General features: G+C 39.4%; 1 long non-coding RNA gene across 1 annotated transcript in view; it reads left to right on the forward strand.

Annotated features, from left to right (window-relative positions):
- Positions 1 to 15,371, forward strand: part of LOC122190118 — a 32,505-nt gene that overhangs the window by 16,325 nt on the left and 809 nt on the right. The window contains exon 2 of the long non-coding RNA XR_006182082.1: positions 6,983 to 7,048. This is a non-coding gene — a long non-coding RNA (uncharacterized LOC122190118). The remainder of the gene's footprint in view (positions 1 to 6,982; positions 7,049 to 15,371) is intronic.

Raw genomic sequence — 15,371 nt, forward strand, 5'->3', positions numbered from 1 at the left:
AAAACAGGAAATTAAATTTTAGAAATACTGATCTTGAGATCCAGAGGCTCCGAAGCAATTTCTTGTTTATACAACTTCTGCTCTGGAAAGGATGCTGGTGTATGTTCGGAGTGTAAAATACTGTATGGTGATTCATTTCTTCTCTACCAAGCATGATGAGGCCACACCTGGAATACTGTGTCCAGTTCTGTGCTCTCCAGTACGAGAGATACACAGAGATACTGTAGAAAGTGTAGCAAAGGGCCATGAAGATGATGAAGGGACTGGAGTACCTCTCCTAGGAGGTAAGATTGCTCAGAGAGCTGGGACTGTTCAACCTGGGGAAGAATAGACTCAGGGGCATTATCACCATGGGAAAGTGCACAGAAGACAGAGGCAGGCTTTTCTCAGTGGTGCCCAGTGCCAGGAGATTCCCTTTGAACATGAGGAAGCACCTCTGTGCTGTGCTGGCACAGGCTGCCCAGAGAGGTTGTGGAGTCTTCTTTTGGAAGATTTTCAAAACCCACACGATCCCGGGCACCCTGCTCTGTGTGTGCCTGTTTTAGCAAGGGTTGGAACAGACAGATGGATCCAAAGGGCCCTGCCAACCTCACCGTGTGATTTCACCTGTTAAGCATCGTTAGAGGAGCGTATCTGTCAAATGAGTTTGTGTATGTTCCCCTGAAGGGCTATGCTAATAGCACTGTTAATGCAAATTTGATTGGCTTTGCACTGCTGAAGACACAAAAAGCATTCAGATAAAGACTTTCAAATTGGTGGAGAGCATCTCACAGTATCTGGATGTGACTTTCAAGGGTAAAGTGATGAAAATGGACAGCGAGAAAGAGGGGAGAAACCTGCAAGATTTCAAATTGAGGGAAATAAAGAAGCAGAAGCTCCTAAACTAGGAGACAGCAGATAATCCATGTGGGAATGAGGTTGAATTTCAGCATCACACTTAGCTCAAACTCTCCATCGTCTGTTCTCATACCAGCTGAGAGGCTTAGTGGTTGGGGCATTAAAGGAAGACTATTGGCTATCAAACACTAGGAGATAACAAAGAAGTACATATAGTAAAATTTTGAGCCATGAATAATCAAACCAAAGAATTGCTAATCAATAATAGTGGCTGAAAAAGTGCTGGATAAAGGCAGTGTAATTTAACGTACACACTGTGGGTGTTTTACAGGACACTGATGTGTGATTAGAGGAGTGAACAATGTAAGGGTTTTTTAACTTTCTGAGCAAGTCAAAACAAGAAAGGATAATAGAAGAGAATAATAGAATCATTGCATCAAGAGACAGCTGTTAGAAAAAAGTATTCCTCACACAGCCAACTACCTCAGTGATCTGTCAACTGACCTTTAAATAACTAGGTGATGGTATATACAGCAATAAGCTTCTGAAGTCCATAAGGGCCTCAGAAACCATGGTAATTTTCTCGAACTGTGAAAGAGATACACCTATCTGTCTTTATTATTAACAGACATTTGCGTGTCTGATTTGTTTTGTACTGTGCTGAGATTTCACTCTGCTGGCGTGGCAAAGTGTAAAAATTATTTAACTGTATTTTGGAAAAAAAAGATTCTAAGGCTTCTCTGGGAACTCAAGTAAAATTTTCTCAGCTTCTGAGTAATAGGCTCAGTCTGATCCCAAAGGCTGCATTTCACTCTTTTGATTAGCAGAGCTTGAGAGCACTTCTTGGCTGGCAAATTAAGTCACCATGGAACAAGCTTTGCATTCTGACTCATAAATGCTTTTTGCAAACATCATTAACAGGCTTTAAAATAAATCCTGCCTTGGTTTTTCATTGCATTTTTAGCCCCAGAAAGGATTGAATGTAGCAAGACATTTGGTACATGTTATCAGTTATTTGATGTGGATAATTTCCTATGAGATTCTACTGTCATGCTATATCTGATCTGTTTTTCTGAAGAAAATAGAAAAAAAAAAAAAAACCTGTATGGTCTAGAGAGGTTAGTTTTCAATGTCTTTTCTTCATGTGTGGTGCAGGACAACTGCAAACCAGACAATCTGAGTACTGCAGGAGCAGGAGATCTGCTCTGTGGGCAGAGCTATTTACAGCACATTCTAAGTCTAGAAGCTTAAAACTATCAAGTATAATCAAAATATCCAATGAAAACAATTAAAGGTGAATGCCGTAGAACTGACAGATTGGTAGACTTAATTAAATAGATGCAGGTTCCTGCCTGCTTCATTATGTTTTATACAACGTATGTTTACATATGTTTATGACATATGTTTATGACTTAACTGCTAAATCATATGAGAAATTAGAATTCTGCTTAAAATACACTCCTCTTCACCAAAATCTGAGGGTAACTTTGCAAATTCCAGACACGAGAGAATTGAGGACTTTTATAAATAAACACCCTAATTTGTATTTCTTTAATGGAGAAAAAGTCAAGTAGTAAATGAAATAAAAAGGTAGTCTTGAAAAAAAAAAAAGCCAGTTTTGTTCTGCAAGTTATGAATGTCATTAATTTCTTGTCAAGCTTTTATTTATGTAGTACTCAGTTTTACCTCTGAGTGGGTGGCTCTTAAGATGAACAGCTGAAATGATTTAACTGAGAGCCTTGAGCTGGAAATTACTAACGTAAACTATAAAAGAGGTTCATAGGGAGCAAGAGTTCAGCAGAAGTGCTGCTTGGATGCACAGTCTCTTTGAATTCCAGATAATCAAGGTTTCTATCTGTGGAGGGTGTTTTGTTTCTAAATAAAAGATTGGAACAGAAAATCACATAGGGTTGGTAGCTACATAGAGGTTATGTCTCTCATTTGCCTCTGATACTCTAATTACTCATGTAAATTGGCTTCATTATCCTGTGTGGTAAGGAAGATAGTGTCAGCGTGAGTAGTACTGTGAACCATCAAGTTATGCACTAGAGTTGCATGACTGTAACAGCAACCTAAGGAAAACAAAAATCAGAACATGTAAAAAGAGCGATATACAGTTCCAATTAGAGCAGTTTAATCTTCCTGTTTGGCTGATTACAGTGGCCTTTTAATAACTGTACCATTAGGTGGACAGATGCTGATCCTAAGGCTAGACCACCTCAGTGATACTAGGCATATCCACCTGCTGCCATGCTAAATAAAGCAGAGTAGGAAAGCACCTTGCTTTCTTGTCTTCCAGGGGAAAGACAAAGGCAAAGGGGTTGCCAGAACATGCTTGGGGATTCTCCCGTTGTAATTTCTCACCTTGCTTCTATTGACTCCCTCTCCTGATGGGTACTTTTTATGGGTTTAAACCCTTCTGATGTCTTTATCATCTCTGTGGAGAAGGACTTGAGGGTCCTCGTGGACGAGAAGCTGGACATGAGCCAGCAGTGTGCGCTTGCAGCCCAGAAGGCCAACTGTGTTCTGGGCTGCATTAAAAAAGAGGCAGCCAGCAGGGAGAAGGAGGTGATCATCCCCCTCTGCTCGGCTCTTGTGAGGCCCCATATGGAGTACTGCATCCAGGCCTGTACAAGAAGGAAATGAGTTCTTGGAGTGGGTCCAGAGGAGGGCCACTAAGATGATCAGAGGACTGGAGCACCCCTCCCATGAGGAAAGGTTGAGGGAACTGGGATTGTTTAGCTTGGAGAAGAGAAGAGTCTGGGGAGACCTCATTGTGGCCTTCCAGTGCTTGAAGGGAGCATATAAACAGGAGAGGGAATGGCTGTTTACAAGGGTAGTAATAGGACAAGGCAGAATGGTTTTAAACTGAGATGGGGAGGTTTACACTGGATATTAGGAGGAAGTTTTTCACACAGGGTGGTGATGCACTGGAACAGGTTGCCCAAGGAGGCTGTGGATGCCCCATCCCTTGAGGCATTCAAGGCCAGGCTGGATGTGGCTCTGGGCAGCCTGGTCTGCTGGTTGGTGACCCTGCACATAGCAGGGGGTTGGAACTGGATGATCATGGTGGTCCTCTTCAACTCAGGCCTTTCTATGATTCTATGGTTCTATGATACTTGCAGATCACAATTACTTCTAAAATCTAGCAGATATTTTAAAAACCCTTGTCATGGAGGAAAACCCAGATTAAATTATTTTCTTTACTTTTTTTTTGTGTGTGTGTTTGGAAATCCAGCATCTGCAATGCCTTTCATGCCTCATTTTTTTATCACAATCACTCGTGCCTGCTTCATATTGTCTCAAACCTATTTATGGTTCACTGCAGTTGTAATCAAGATCTGACTGTATTTGAATTGACATGGAAGTGATAAGAAAGAGAGAATTCAGCATATTATCTGCTCATTGCACTAAATGCTGTTACCTTGGCTATCCACAGAATATAAGGCTATCCTTACAGCCTTTCTGAGAGTCATTCTCCTTTCCCTTAATATCTTCTCTGAATGAGAAAGCAGAGGCTTCTGTTGCTCTACTAGAAAGTCATTCCAGTGATGCTCAGACATAGCAAGATTTTCTCCTGTCGATCCCAATGTTACTCTGTATGTTATACGAATTATTATGCTGTACTCTCCTTTATATGTTTCTTCTCTATAAACAGAGATATTCCTTCTCTATATAGTAATGTATATTATTACTGATATAATACTGGCTAAATCACCTGGATCAGCTAAAGACGTCACACACAAGTTCATAAGCTTACAAGATTCAGAATTGCATTTAAACGATATGGAAGAGCCCAAAAACATAAAACAGAAAAAAATTACATGTTTCTAACAGGTGATAAAGAATGGGGATGATTTTTTTACATAACACAAGCAGAGAAAATCTCTGGCACAAAATTCTTGTGGAAGTCCAAACGGGGATCTCTCAGAACAGAGGGAAGAAATGCATTACTTGAAAAATCTCTGCACTGAAGGAATATAGCAAACTTTTGCTTACTGGACACTTTTGCAATGAGTGCTTGAAACATTCCAAAGGAGTAATAGATTGTCATGCAGGTAACTTTGTACTGATACACAACTTCAAGTCCTTGTCACTTCCCACCTGTGAGGGTCCCCCCAGTTAGACTACAGTGAAATGACTGTATATAAGAGGAGGTCTGTACATAAGAGGAAAAAAAAATCAACTTTAATAGGAGATTTCTGCAAGCAGTTATCCTATATGCATTTGCCTTCCCATAATTATATTCACCCAAGCTGTGCAGTTTTATAGGAAATTCAAGTGACCCTTGTGTTACTTTACATCTGTAAGAAACAGAATGGAAAATGAGAAACAAAAGGGGATAGATGGATTCGGGCTAAAAGCAAAGTTTTCATTTCTGTCTTTGAAAATGGCGAGTCAGATATTTGAAGCAAATATACTGTGGCTACCTGAGGCTTATTTATCCCTTTTACCGTTATGGTTGAAAATCATTCTAATTAGAAAAGAAGTCATGACAGTTTTTGAACTGAAGAAGAGTTTTTATGTAAAATCTTGAATTTCCTGCATTTATACATTTTCAGTGGCCATGGAATTCTTCTTCAGCCTGTATCACAGCAGATTTGTCTAAGCAAATGGATGAGTAAGCATGTGCTGTTAGGTACTGAGTTACCTAGCACTTGTCAGCAGCATTGCAACTTCTGCCTTTAATGCATTAAGAAGGAGTATGACTTCTTGCTTGTCACATATATACATCCTGTTGAGGCTGATAAACCTTGTATCTGTAGTCAAGATTGAAAGTGTTCCTGGAACAGTTGGAGAAAAGTAAACTTTGCTGCCCCGAATAGGCACTGCTTAAAATGTTTCTCTTCTGTATGCAGGCTGAGGAACAGGCACAATTGAGCTTGATGAGGGTTTTTCTATGAGTAAGTTCTGTAAGCTGAAAAAAGAGCCTGCAATGGAAATTTTAGCAACTGCTACCCACTTAGCCCAGTGGCTTCCTTGGACCTTCTTTTTGTCTTTTCATCAACTATATGTTTCCATTTCCCTTTCTTGATTCAATGAGAGAACAGAAGTGCCTTGACTGAGTTGTAAAATCTTATACGTGTGTGGCAGGGTTTGAGTGCGGTAAAAGGTTTAATGTTAGTTCTCAGTGCTTGAAGTTGAAATATCAATCTTCAGGGACAAATGGTTTCCTTTTTCTTTAATTTCTAAATATACAAGTGTCATTTATTCAGTCCCCTTTCAACACTCCTTAAATATCATCACCATAGCACATTGCCTTCTGTGAAAGGATTGAGATTCATTCGGATGGATATTGTGATGGCTGTTTTATTGTCTGAATGTTATTATTAAAAGTTGCGTGTCTATATGAAGCTGTCTCTTTCTTATGAATCCCACATAACAGTCACAACAGCAAATATATTAGCATCCCATTTCAGGTGTAATGCTAAGCACCAAAATTGCTTTGTGGTCTGTGTTACAGCTCCTGTCCAAACATTCCCTTTCATTCCCTCTGTATTGAATACTTACATGCTCAAATAGAGCTAAAGCTGTTTGTGGAAAGCCTCCACAATGAGACATGAATCGCTGTGTTCTGAAGAGAGAAAATTTGTGTTACATTCCATTTTCTCTTTTTCCAGCTGAGAACATCTACTAGCAACACTCCCGTTGGTGCTTAGCACCAACAGATATATCTCAGTTCCAAATAACCTACTTGCTTCTCCTGCTTTTCTCCCTTATGCTTTTAATTTTAATAGGTTGCATTACTGCATGGGCAGTACGGTTCTTTGGGATTATTATTTTTTTTTTTTAACTGAGGTTGAAAAATGTTTTCTGCTACAAAACCTGAATTCAAATAATGATTTTCTGACTCGTTACCTTTTGGACTGTAATTTTCTACTTCTCATTTCTGAGCAAAAAGAAAAATCCTGCCAGTCAGCACTGAAGCAGCTCAATTATTTTTGAGTGAAGGCCATGTAGGCAAAAATTCTATCCTTAAATATAAAAATCCTTCCAAGTGTTTGACAGCTGCTACCTGGGGCAACCACAGTGCTATCACAGTGTGAATATGTTAACTGGATGTTAACTGTTATGTTAATATGTTAAATATGCTAACTGTTGAAAAACACAGAAAAGTGCTTTCTTTTGGTGTTTCTTTTTTCAGTTCTTTAACAAAAAGCTGGAGATGACCACCTGAAGAGTGTTATGGTTGAGAGCTATACAAAGCCAGGTGAGCAGTGAAATAGCTGATTCTCAGCTATAATTTAATCATTCAGCTCTACACAACTGGACTAAAGGGTTCCTTGTGCCATTACCATTGCTTGTCAGAGAGATCCAGGTGCAGAGAATAGCCCTTTTACTGCTAAGTCTTTCATTACAGTCATGAAGCAATGACAATGTATAGGTGTGTGGATGAGACAAAGAACCAAGGCCTTGGCTTTGCAAAAGTATGTGAAAAACAGACTGAACATAGGAATTTTTCTGTTCTGGAAAATAGTTCTTGTGAAGAAAGTGAGAATAAAATACATCCGTAACAAGATAGGTGTTTTCTTTCATTTTCAACACCTATTACTCATGCTTATACTGTGAAAACACATGTAGGGATATCTATGTAACCTACTTACACTATTCTCTTTTATACTTAATAATAATTTTCTTTCTGAATTACACAATCCACACCTTTCTAGGGCATACTGCATCCATATAAATGTCTTTTGGTGTTGCTGATGTTGCAGGTGAAAATGTATGTTTTAATTTATTATATTTATACAGTAAGACAATCTCACTCTTAGTATTTTATATGTTTATATGAATCTCCTGTGTATGTGTTTTATGAGATAAAAGCTTTGTAGATAAAGATGATGACAAGCGCTTTCCTCGGATATGCTTCACAGGTCTGTTATGCTTACCCACCTAAGTGAATAAATAGGAGCCCAATTAATGGGAGGTCAGGGCAGCGCATGAAAAACGGTCTTAGGTGCACATATGCAGTATTATTTTGATAGAAAAAGAGAAACAGTCTGAATTCAACAATGCAAAACTGAGCATCCTTCCCTGTTGCAGAAGACGTTACGTTTAAGGTGCCAGTAACCTGGAATGGGCCATATCTGCTCTGCTGGACCTAGTCTTCTAGGCTTAAACTGATCTGATAAAAGCATGAGCTGTAAGGAAACCTGCTGCAAGGAAACTGCTGCACCCTGGTGGATGTTCTGACAGGGATGACAGACCAGGCTGCCAGGGAAGACACGTGATTTTGTCACATAAAATAAAAGGTACAAGGGCACAGGAGGTAGAAGGAACTCCTTCACATACAGGAACTGTAGAGGGAAAATCTAACTGGTGTCTCCCTGTGCTGAGTGGGGTTTCCAGCATTTGAAGAGATGTAAAATTTACTCATTCTCTATTTTTCTCTTTTTATTCTCTTATTGGATCAGAAATTTTATTATGCCATTTTTTGTAAGGCCTTTCCTACTGAGGTCCTAAAAAATCCTGTACCAAACTCTCCTCCCCACTCTGCTCCCTGGAGCAGAAGATTCACATTAGTCAAGAATGACTTCTCTGAAATTAAGTCCTATTTTCAAACAGGAAATGGGAAATAATTGACAAAATGCAGTACAAAAGATTGAGACTATGAATCGCTGAGTGATAATGGTGAAAATGGGAAAAAAGATGAGTGTCAAATATTTTGCTGTGCTTGATACAAGGAAGCCCTCCTCGTCTGCTCATCTGAAACACTCTAAGTAGTTTTGGCAGGCAGACAAACCTGGACAAGCTGAAGAGAATTCAGAAGACAGCAGTGAGAAGAAAAGACTTATAATATTATATGTATCAATTCTGTATGTCTTCCAGCATGGTGAAAAATAAGTTCTAAGTATGATACAAGGAAGAGCTTGTTAGGTCGTAAGAACAGACCCCGGGTAAGACCCTGGGCCCAGTGTCAGTGGGTGCTCCTTAGTGCAGGAGGGGTCCAGGCACACTCAGACTTCTTTGCGGTGACAAGATGGGCTGACTTCCTCAGACCTGCAATGCCATTACGTTTCTGTGCTCAAGATTTCCTTCTTGCAAGGCTCTGGATGGAGATGGGAACAAAAGGGAAGAATCAGCATACATGGCAGCAACAATACTGGCAATCTACAGAGCATTACATCCAGGAGAAAAACGGAGACACTAATTCTTGTTTTTACCATTTTACCAATAAAAATTAAGAAGGTCGTTTGTTGTTTATGAGGGTCCAGGCATCCCAAGTGAATCAATAGACATGAATCCCTGCATGTGTATTCCAAGGGTATTTAGAGGAAATCTTGTTTGAATTTGTCAAATAAATATTTTGTTAAATATTTATGGTATGCTTTATTCATAAAATAAGGTAGAGAACATCAATGTCTAGAAAATGGAGTATCCTGATTTTTGCCCTGATGACCTTAAAGAAAACTCCGTAAAAATAACAGAGTGCAACATTTGGTCCCCACCAAAACATAATATATAAGAATAAGAAAAAACATAGGAAGTAAACAAATAGAAAATTGTCCAATACTACTAAATAGAAAGAAACTACAGTGCTATGAACTGAATTTACTGTGACTTTTTTTTCTTTAATGATTTGAGAAAACTGATACATTTCTACATTACTTTCCTTGTTGTATGTCTTTCAGGATAATGCAGTATATTTTAGAAATACGCAAAGTCTACTATTTTATTTTGATTTGTTTTCCACTTTATTGCTGTATATACTGAAAGATTTTGTGCAGCACTCAATTAAAATCAGAATATATGTGCTTAAAAAGTGATTATGCCATTGGTTTTAGAATAAAAGGAAGTTCTTAGGGCTTGAGTTCTTTGCTCATGATAATACTCTGAAATGTAGCAGCAATATCAAAGCAGCAGGCTAGTTCGTCTTTTGAAGTGCTTCAAGAATTTCAAATGAAAAGAGCACTATCTCAAAAGTTTTTGTTCTTCTTAAATGCAAATAAATGAAAATCTAATTAAAGATGTATGGTTTGTTGACACTTTGAAATAAAGAGTTAGGTTATATGCTATTTTTAAATGGAAATCTTAAACAATGCCTGTTTTTTACGATAACTTTTTTTTTCATAAGGAGGATGTTGACTATTCTCCTATTGACTTGGTATAAATAACACTAGCATAAAGTACACGACAGTATTCTATTTGAAATAGAAAAGCGCTTTTTTCTCTTGTGAAATATGTTGTCAACAAATGTTGATGGGTTTGTATATGATAATATTTTAAAAGGAACTACAAATGCACAATTTTTGCTTTTAAAAGGAACTTCCAAGTGTAAGATCATGCACCTGGGTCAGGGCAATCCCAAGCACAGACACAGACAAGGTAGAGAATGGCTTGAGAGTAGCCCTAAGGAGAAGGGTTTGGGAGTGTGGATTGAGGAAGGATTCAACATGAGCCAGCGATGTGCGCTTGCAACCCAGAAGGCCAATAGTATCCTGGGCTGCATCAAGACAAGCAGGGAGGTGATTCTATCTCTCTACTCTGATGTCATCAGACACCACCTGAAGTACTGCGTCCAGTTCTGGGGCTCCCAACACCAGAAGGACGTGGAGCTGTTGGAGCAGGTCCAGAGGAGGGCCACAGGGATGGTCAGAGAACTGGAGCACCTCCCTTATAGGGCCAGGCTGGGACAGTTGGTGCTGTTCAGTCTGGAGAAGGCTCTAGGAGGACCTTATGGTGGCCTTCCAGTACTCAAAGGGGGATTACAGAAAAACTGTAAAGGGACTTGTTATAAGGACATGTAGCAACAGGACAAGGGAAAATGCCTTTCAACTGGAGTAGGGTAGATTTAGATTAGATATTATGAAGAAATTATTTACTGTGAGAGTGACGAGACACTGGAACAAGTTGCCCTGTGAGGTTGTGGATGTCCCCTCCCTGGAGGCATTCAAGGCCAGGCTGGATGGGGCTGTGAGCAACCTATTGCAGGGAGAAGTGTACCTGTTTGTAGCAGAGGGGTTGGAACTAAATTACCTTAAGATTGTCTAGCTGGTGGAGGTCTCTTCCAACCCAAACCATTCTATGGTTCTCCAAATCCCTTTCTATATCCTGACGATCTTGAATAGCAAGGACTGAAGGTCTTCTGGAAATGATGACATTGCCACTCCACTATGTCCACCAAGTGTGCATATTATTGTGCCGAATCCAGTCTAATAAATCACTCTGGTTTGAAAATAGACCCTGCATAACATTTTTGATGTAGGATGGTACTATGCTCCTACTGCAAACAAGAACACCTAGTTGCAGAAAGTGAACTAGAGGAGGATCCAGAATCTGACAGTGGTTATCCTGAGACGACCAGTGTTCCGCTCTGCCACAGCCCTTAGTGAAGGGATGTGCACAATGGTCCTCACTTGTTCATGGACAGCTCTTGAGTTGTCTCATTTCAGAACTTTTGCATAAGATGTATGCATTTTATGATTACTTGGTTGTGAGTTATTTTTGGTTTCTGGTTCGGAAAGATTTATCACATTCTTTGTAGTGCTTGTACCAAAATGATCACGGGAAACATGAACTTCTGACTGAGATAATACAATGTATTGCTGTGAAATGATGCAGGGTGCTTGGTGAAGAATTGAAGGGAGATCTAATTTGATGAGAAAGGCACGATAATATCTCATTTTCCCACTGGCAGAACTCTACAAAGCAGTATCCTATATTCTGATAGTGTATTGTGCATAAAAGAGAGTATGCTGAAATGCATTAACAGTTGTGACCAGTACCATTGGGTGTTAGAATGCTGAGCTCTTTTGGCCAGAACAGCACACCCTAGGTCTGGCTGGGGAAGTGAGCTAGTGCCTTGGAAAACACTCAGCTTTTAGGCTGGGTCTAAGAGATGAAAGATTATGAATACTGATTCCTTACATTATAGAAAAATGTGTACTTTTTGCAGCTTTCGGCTGCACAGAAGCCCTGTGTTTACTCACAAGTCAGATTTGCCTTATGAGTGAACGTCATATCCAAAGTAGAAAAAAAAAAAAAAAGAAAAAAAGGAAAAGATTACTTGTAGGTTGCTTAAATTAAGTGAAATCTTGCCAATACTAGCCAACAGAAGCCTGATTACATACATATTCTCCTGGCCACATTACTTCTTCATCAGGGCTTTTTTTAAGGAATAATAAATGCTTCAAAGATATTCTCTGTAAAAATGTTACAGAGAAAAAAAAAAGCAGCAGATGATTTAATGTGAGTGAAATAATTGCAGTGATTGGCTATAAAGCTGTCCTAATATAACCCTCAATTTTGCAGTTAAGCGTTTTCTTCACAAATACGAATCAAACTGCATCAGCTTAGATACTAAAATCATTGATTGCAACAAAGAAGTCCTTTCTTCAAAAAACTTCCACAAGCTTATACTTTTGTTTGAAAGTGTTCTTCAGGAAAAAGAGAGATCTATTTCTGATTGTGCTAATTTTCATTGTGCTTGGACAGATTTTTGTAGCGCATGCTGAAGGGTGACTAAGAGAGTGTTTAATTTCTTCTCTCTTTGCTCTCTAGAAGGGCAGGCAGATGTGCTCTTGTTCATGATAACACCAGATTCACCAAGATTCTCTTCTGTATCAGTCCAGCTCAATATATTCACTTATTGGTTTTCTTAATTACCGACTTCTCAAGCTTTAGCTGCTTGAGTTGTCAGAAAGTTCTGTTTCTTGCTTTTTTGCCACTTTCTTTTGTTATTCTGTCAAAACTAGTAGGGATCAACTTATTTCTTGCTTCTTGCATTGTCTAAAAGAGAATGTATCAACACTGGGGAAGCCATCACTAGCTCCTTTCCTGCAATGACTGCTGCTTGTTTATATCAAACCAGCTCAGTATCAGTAAGTGTGAGGAAAGTGGAGATAAAATAAATGGCAGGCAAAGATTGCCTTTTGTTATCAGGTTCCTTTTAAATAGTCACATTGAAATGGATTTTTATTGACTTGTGTTGTAATTCATGTTAAACAAATAACAGAAAAAGCACTCTAAAATTAGCAGTTGTTTTTATCTTTTGTTTGTCCAGCCATAAAAGTATTTCTTAAGCAATCAAAAAAACAATTCAGCATACTCGAGTACGTCAATTATTTTGGCAGTGTGCCTTTTTGTGTTGCATTCCTGATCAGTGACTGAGCACAAGCAGGCTGATAGTGCATCTAGCCATTGTGCTCCGTCAGAGGGAGAAGAAGGTTAGTACCACAAAGCCTTTCCAAATGCTCTTTAACATTCTATGTGAAGCTACAAGCTGAAGATCAGAAAACTTGCAACACGCTCAAAAAAAATTCAAAAAAGAATTTGCCTATCCTGTGCAAGCAAACTCTGGAATTACACAGAAAAGAGCAGGACCTTAGCAGACAAGCGGAATTCGACTTCAAGAGATGCTAAAGCAAAAGGCATGGTCCAAGGAGCCTTAATGCATTTCAGTTGTTAACAGCAATTTGGACCAGGGTGAAGGCAATCAAAGTGAGAGTACATTTTAGCCATTAAAGTTCTCAGCACTGATGTTTTCCTTCTACATAGGTCATATTGAAAGTAGTGCCTCCTATTTATTTCCATGGAAACTACAACAGATACAAAGAGCACCATAGCACTATTTGATGGAATAAATTCTCATATACAAAACACTATTTTTCATCATAGTCACTACCGTTAGCTACACATTTTTGCCAGCAGTGATCAAGAGCTTCCATGCTACGCTCCTAAAAATCTGCACCAATCAAGGTAACCCACTGCTGAAATGCACCACCTACCACCTCACTGTGCTCACATCCATTTGGTTGGTCTCCATAAATGTTCAGCAAGTGTCAGTAAATGTCCATGGGTGTGCCTTTTTTTTTGCACAGTCATATTCAATGCCATACCTTTGCTTCATGTGCACTTCCATGTCATCTACCATTCTGTCAGGCTGTCCCTCTGCTGCCATCTCTCACACAGCAACAAAATGTAAAAGAATACTGGTCAGAAGGGTCAGTCTATACTGTCACCAAAATCCAGCTCTGATTTTGTGGGCCAACATAGCAAAATAAGAGGTATTACTTTCAGAGTGGGCCCTGTACATATCTAGCACCTATATTTAAGTATAGCCCTTATTGCTTGACACAGGTTGCCCTAAAAACTGTTGTAATACTGGGTTACATTTGAGATGTTTATATTCGCAGCACTGCACACATCTTATGGCTTGTTGCTCCTACAATTAAAACAGCTGCAGTTCCAGGTTGTGCTTGTATTTTCTCAGATACTCATTTAATATCTGTTAAAACATCCTGAATCTGAGAGAAGAGAGAAAACTGAATTTTGCAAGCTTCCTGTAAAGCTCCCCTGGGCTATGTAAGCAGAAGGCTGGATCCCTGATGCATTTTCACTTCGTGTTATTTAACACGGAATGTTCTGGGGAAAGTGATTGATGTGCCACCCAGCTTATGATTGGATCTTCTTGACTTTGGTTCTTTGTAGATTGCACTAACTGCTTGCAGAAGCAAAATCCAGTTAATATGACAAGGACTGAGAAGATCTTTGCCATCACGGTTATACCCAAGTATGGCTACATTGATGGAAGTAGTGTGGAAGGACTGGCGTATCAGAAAGCACCATCAATGTAAAAATAGCGTGAAGACAGAAAGCCAAGCAGCCAGACGGGTGCCTTGGCTTTTAGCATGATAGTCTTAATGGCAGTGGCCCATGGTAACTTTTGGCTCAGGGAACTGGGAAAGACAAGACAGAAACTCAGGGCAGGATCATGAGCTGACAGCTGTAGATGGAGGGCACAGTGATGTCCTGCAGTTTTACAGACGTGATGGTTAATAACTCAGATTTTACCAATCTATCTGAAAACACCTTCAAGGGAGATAACTGTCAAGACTGCATAGAGAAAGAAGCAAAAGCACAGAGTTCAAATGACTTGCAAGCAGCTCAGTGGTAAACACTGGTCTCTTGAGTCCTACCAATTGTCTCTTTGTTATGCTACTGACATTGCTGTGCCTTGTCTGGAGTTCACAGAAGGCTTACCACCATGACAAAGTTATTAGCCACAGGCCTGTTAATAAAAAGCCCTTTTCAGCAATGTGTCTCACACAGAAATTTTCACGCCTGCTACCAACAGTGGTAGGGAACCCTGGAGCTAAAAATGTTCTTGCAGTGCAGGTTCTCCAACAACACCTGAATTACACAAACCTCTCGTCAAGGACTTCAGGAAATGAGGTGGTACACAGGGCCCTCCATCCTGTGCTTTCTTGTTTCCAAGGCTATGGTGTCTCTATCTCTTTACCTATGTGACACCATGGTCTTCTCCAGCTTCACCATACTTAAGTAATTTTATTTAAGTATTTTATTTAAGCAGTTAAGAAAAAAACCTGCATTTTCCTCAGCAGAAACAATAGAGGGAAACAGATTATGAGATCATGCATCTAATTATGGCAATATTACATCAGCTGTCCACTGAGAATGGGAAACACCTTGACAAAACTGCTGAGTTTTCTGAAAGTCAAAAGCCTGCTAATAAATGGAGCTGTTGAAAGAAAGAAAGAAAGAAAGAAAGAAAGAAAGAAAGAAAGAAAGAA

The sequence above is a fragment of the Lagopus leucura genome, unplaced genomic scaffold (genome assembly GCF_019238085.1).
Source record: "Lagopus leucura isolate 7727_CA_CO unplaced genomic scaffold, USGS_WTPT01 Super-Scaffold_100159, whole genome shotgun sequence".
In the NCBI taxonomy this organism is placed as follows: Eukaryota; Metazoa; Chordata; class Aves; order Galliformes; family Phasianidae; genus Lagopus; species Lagopus leucura.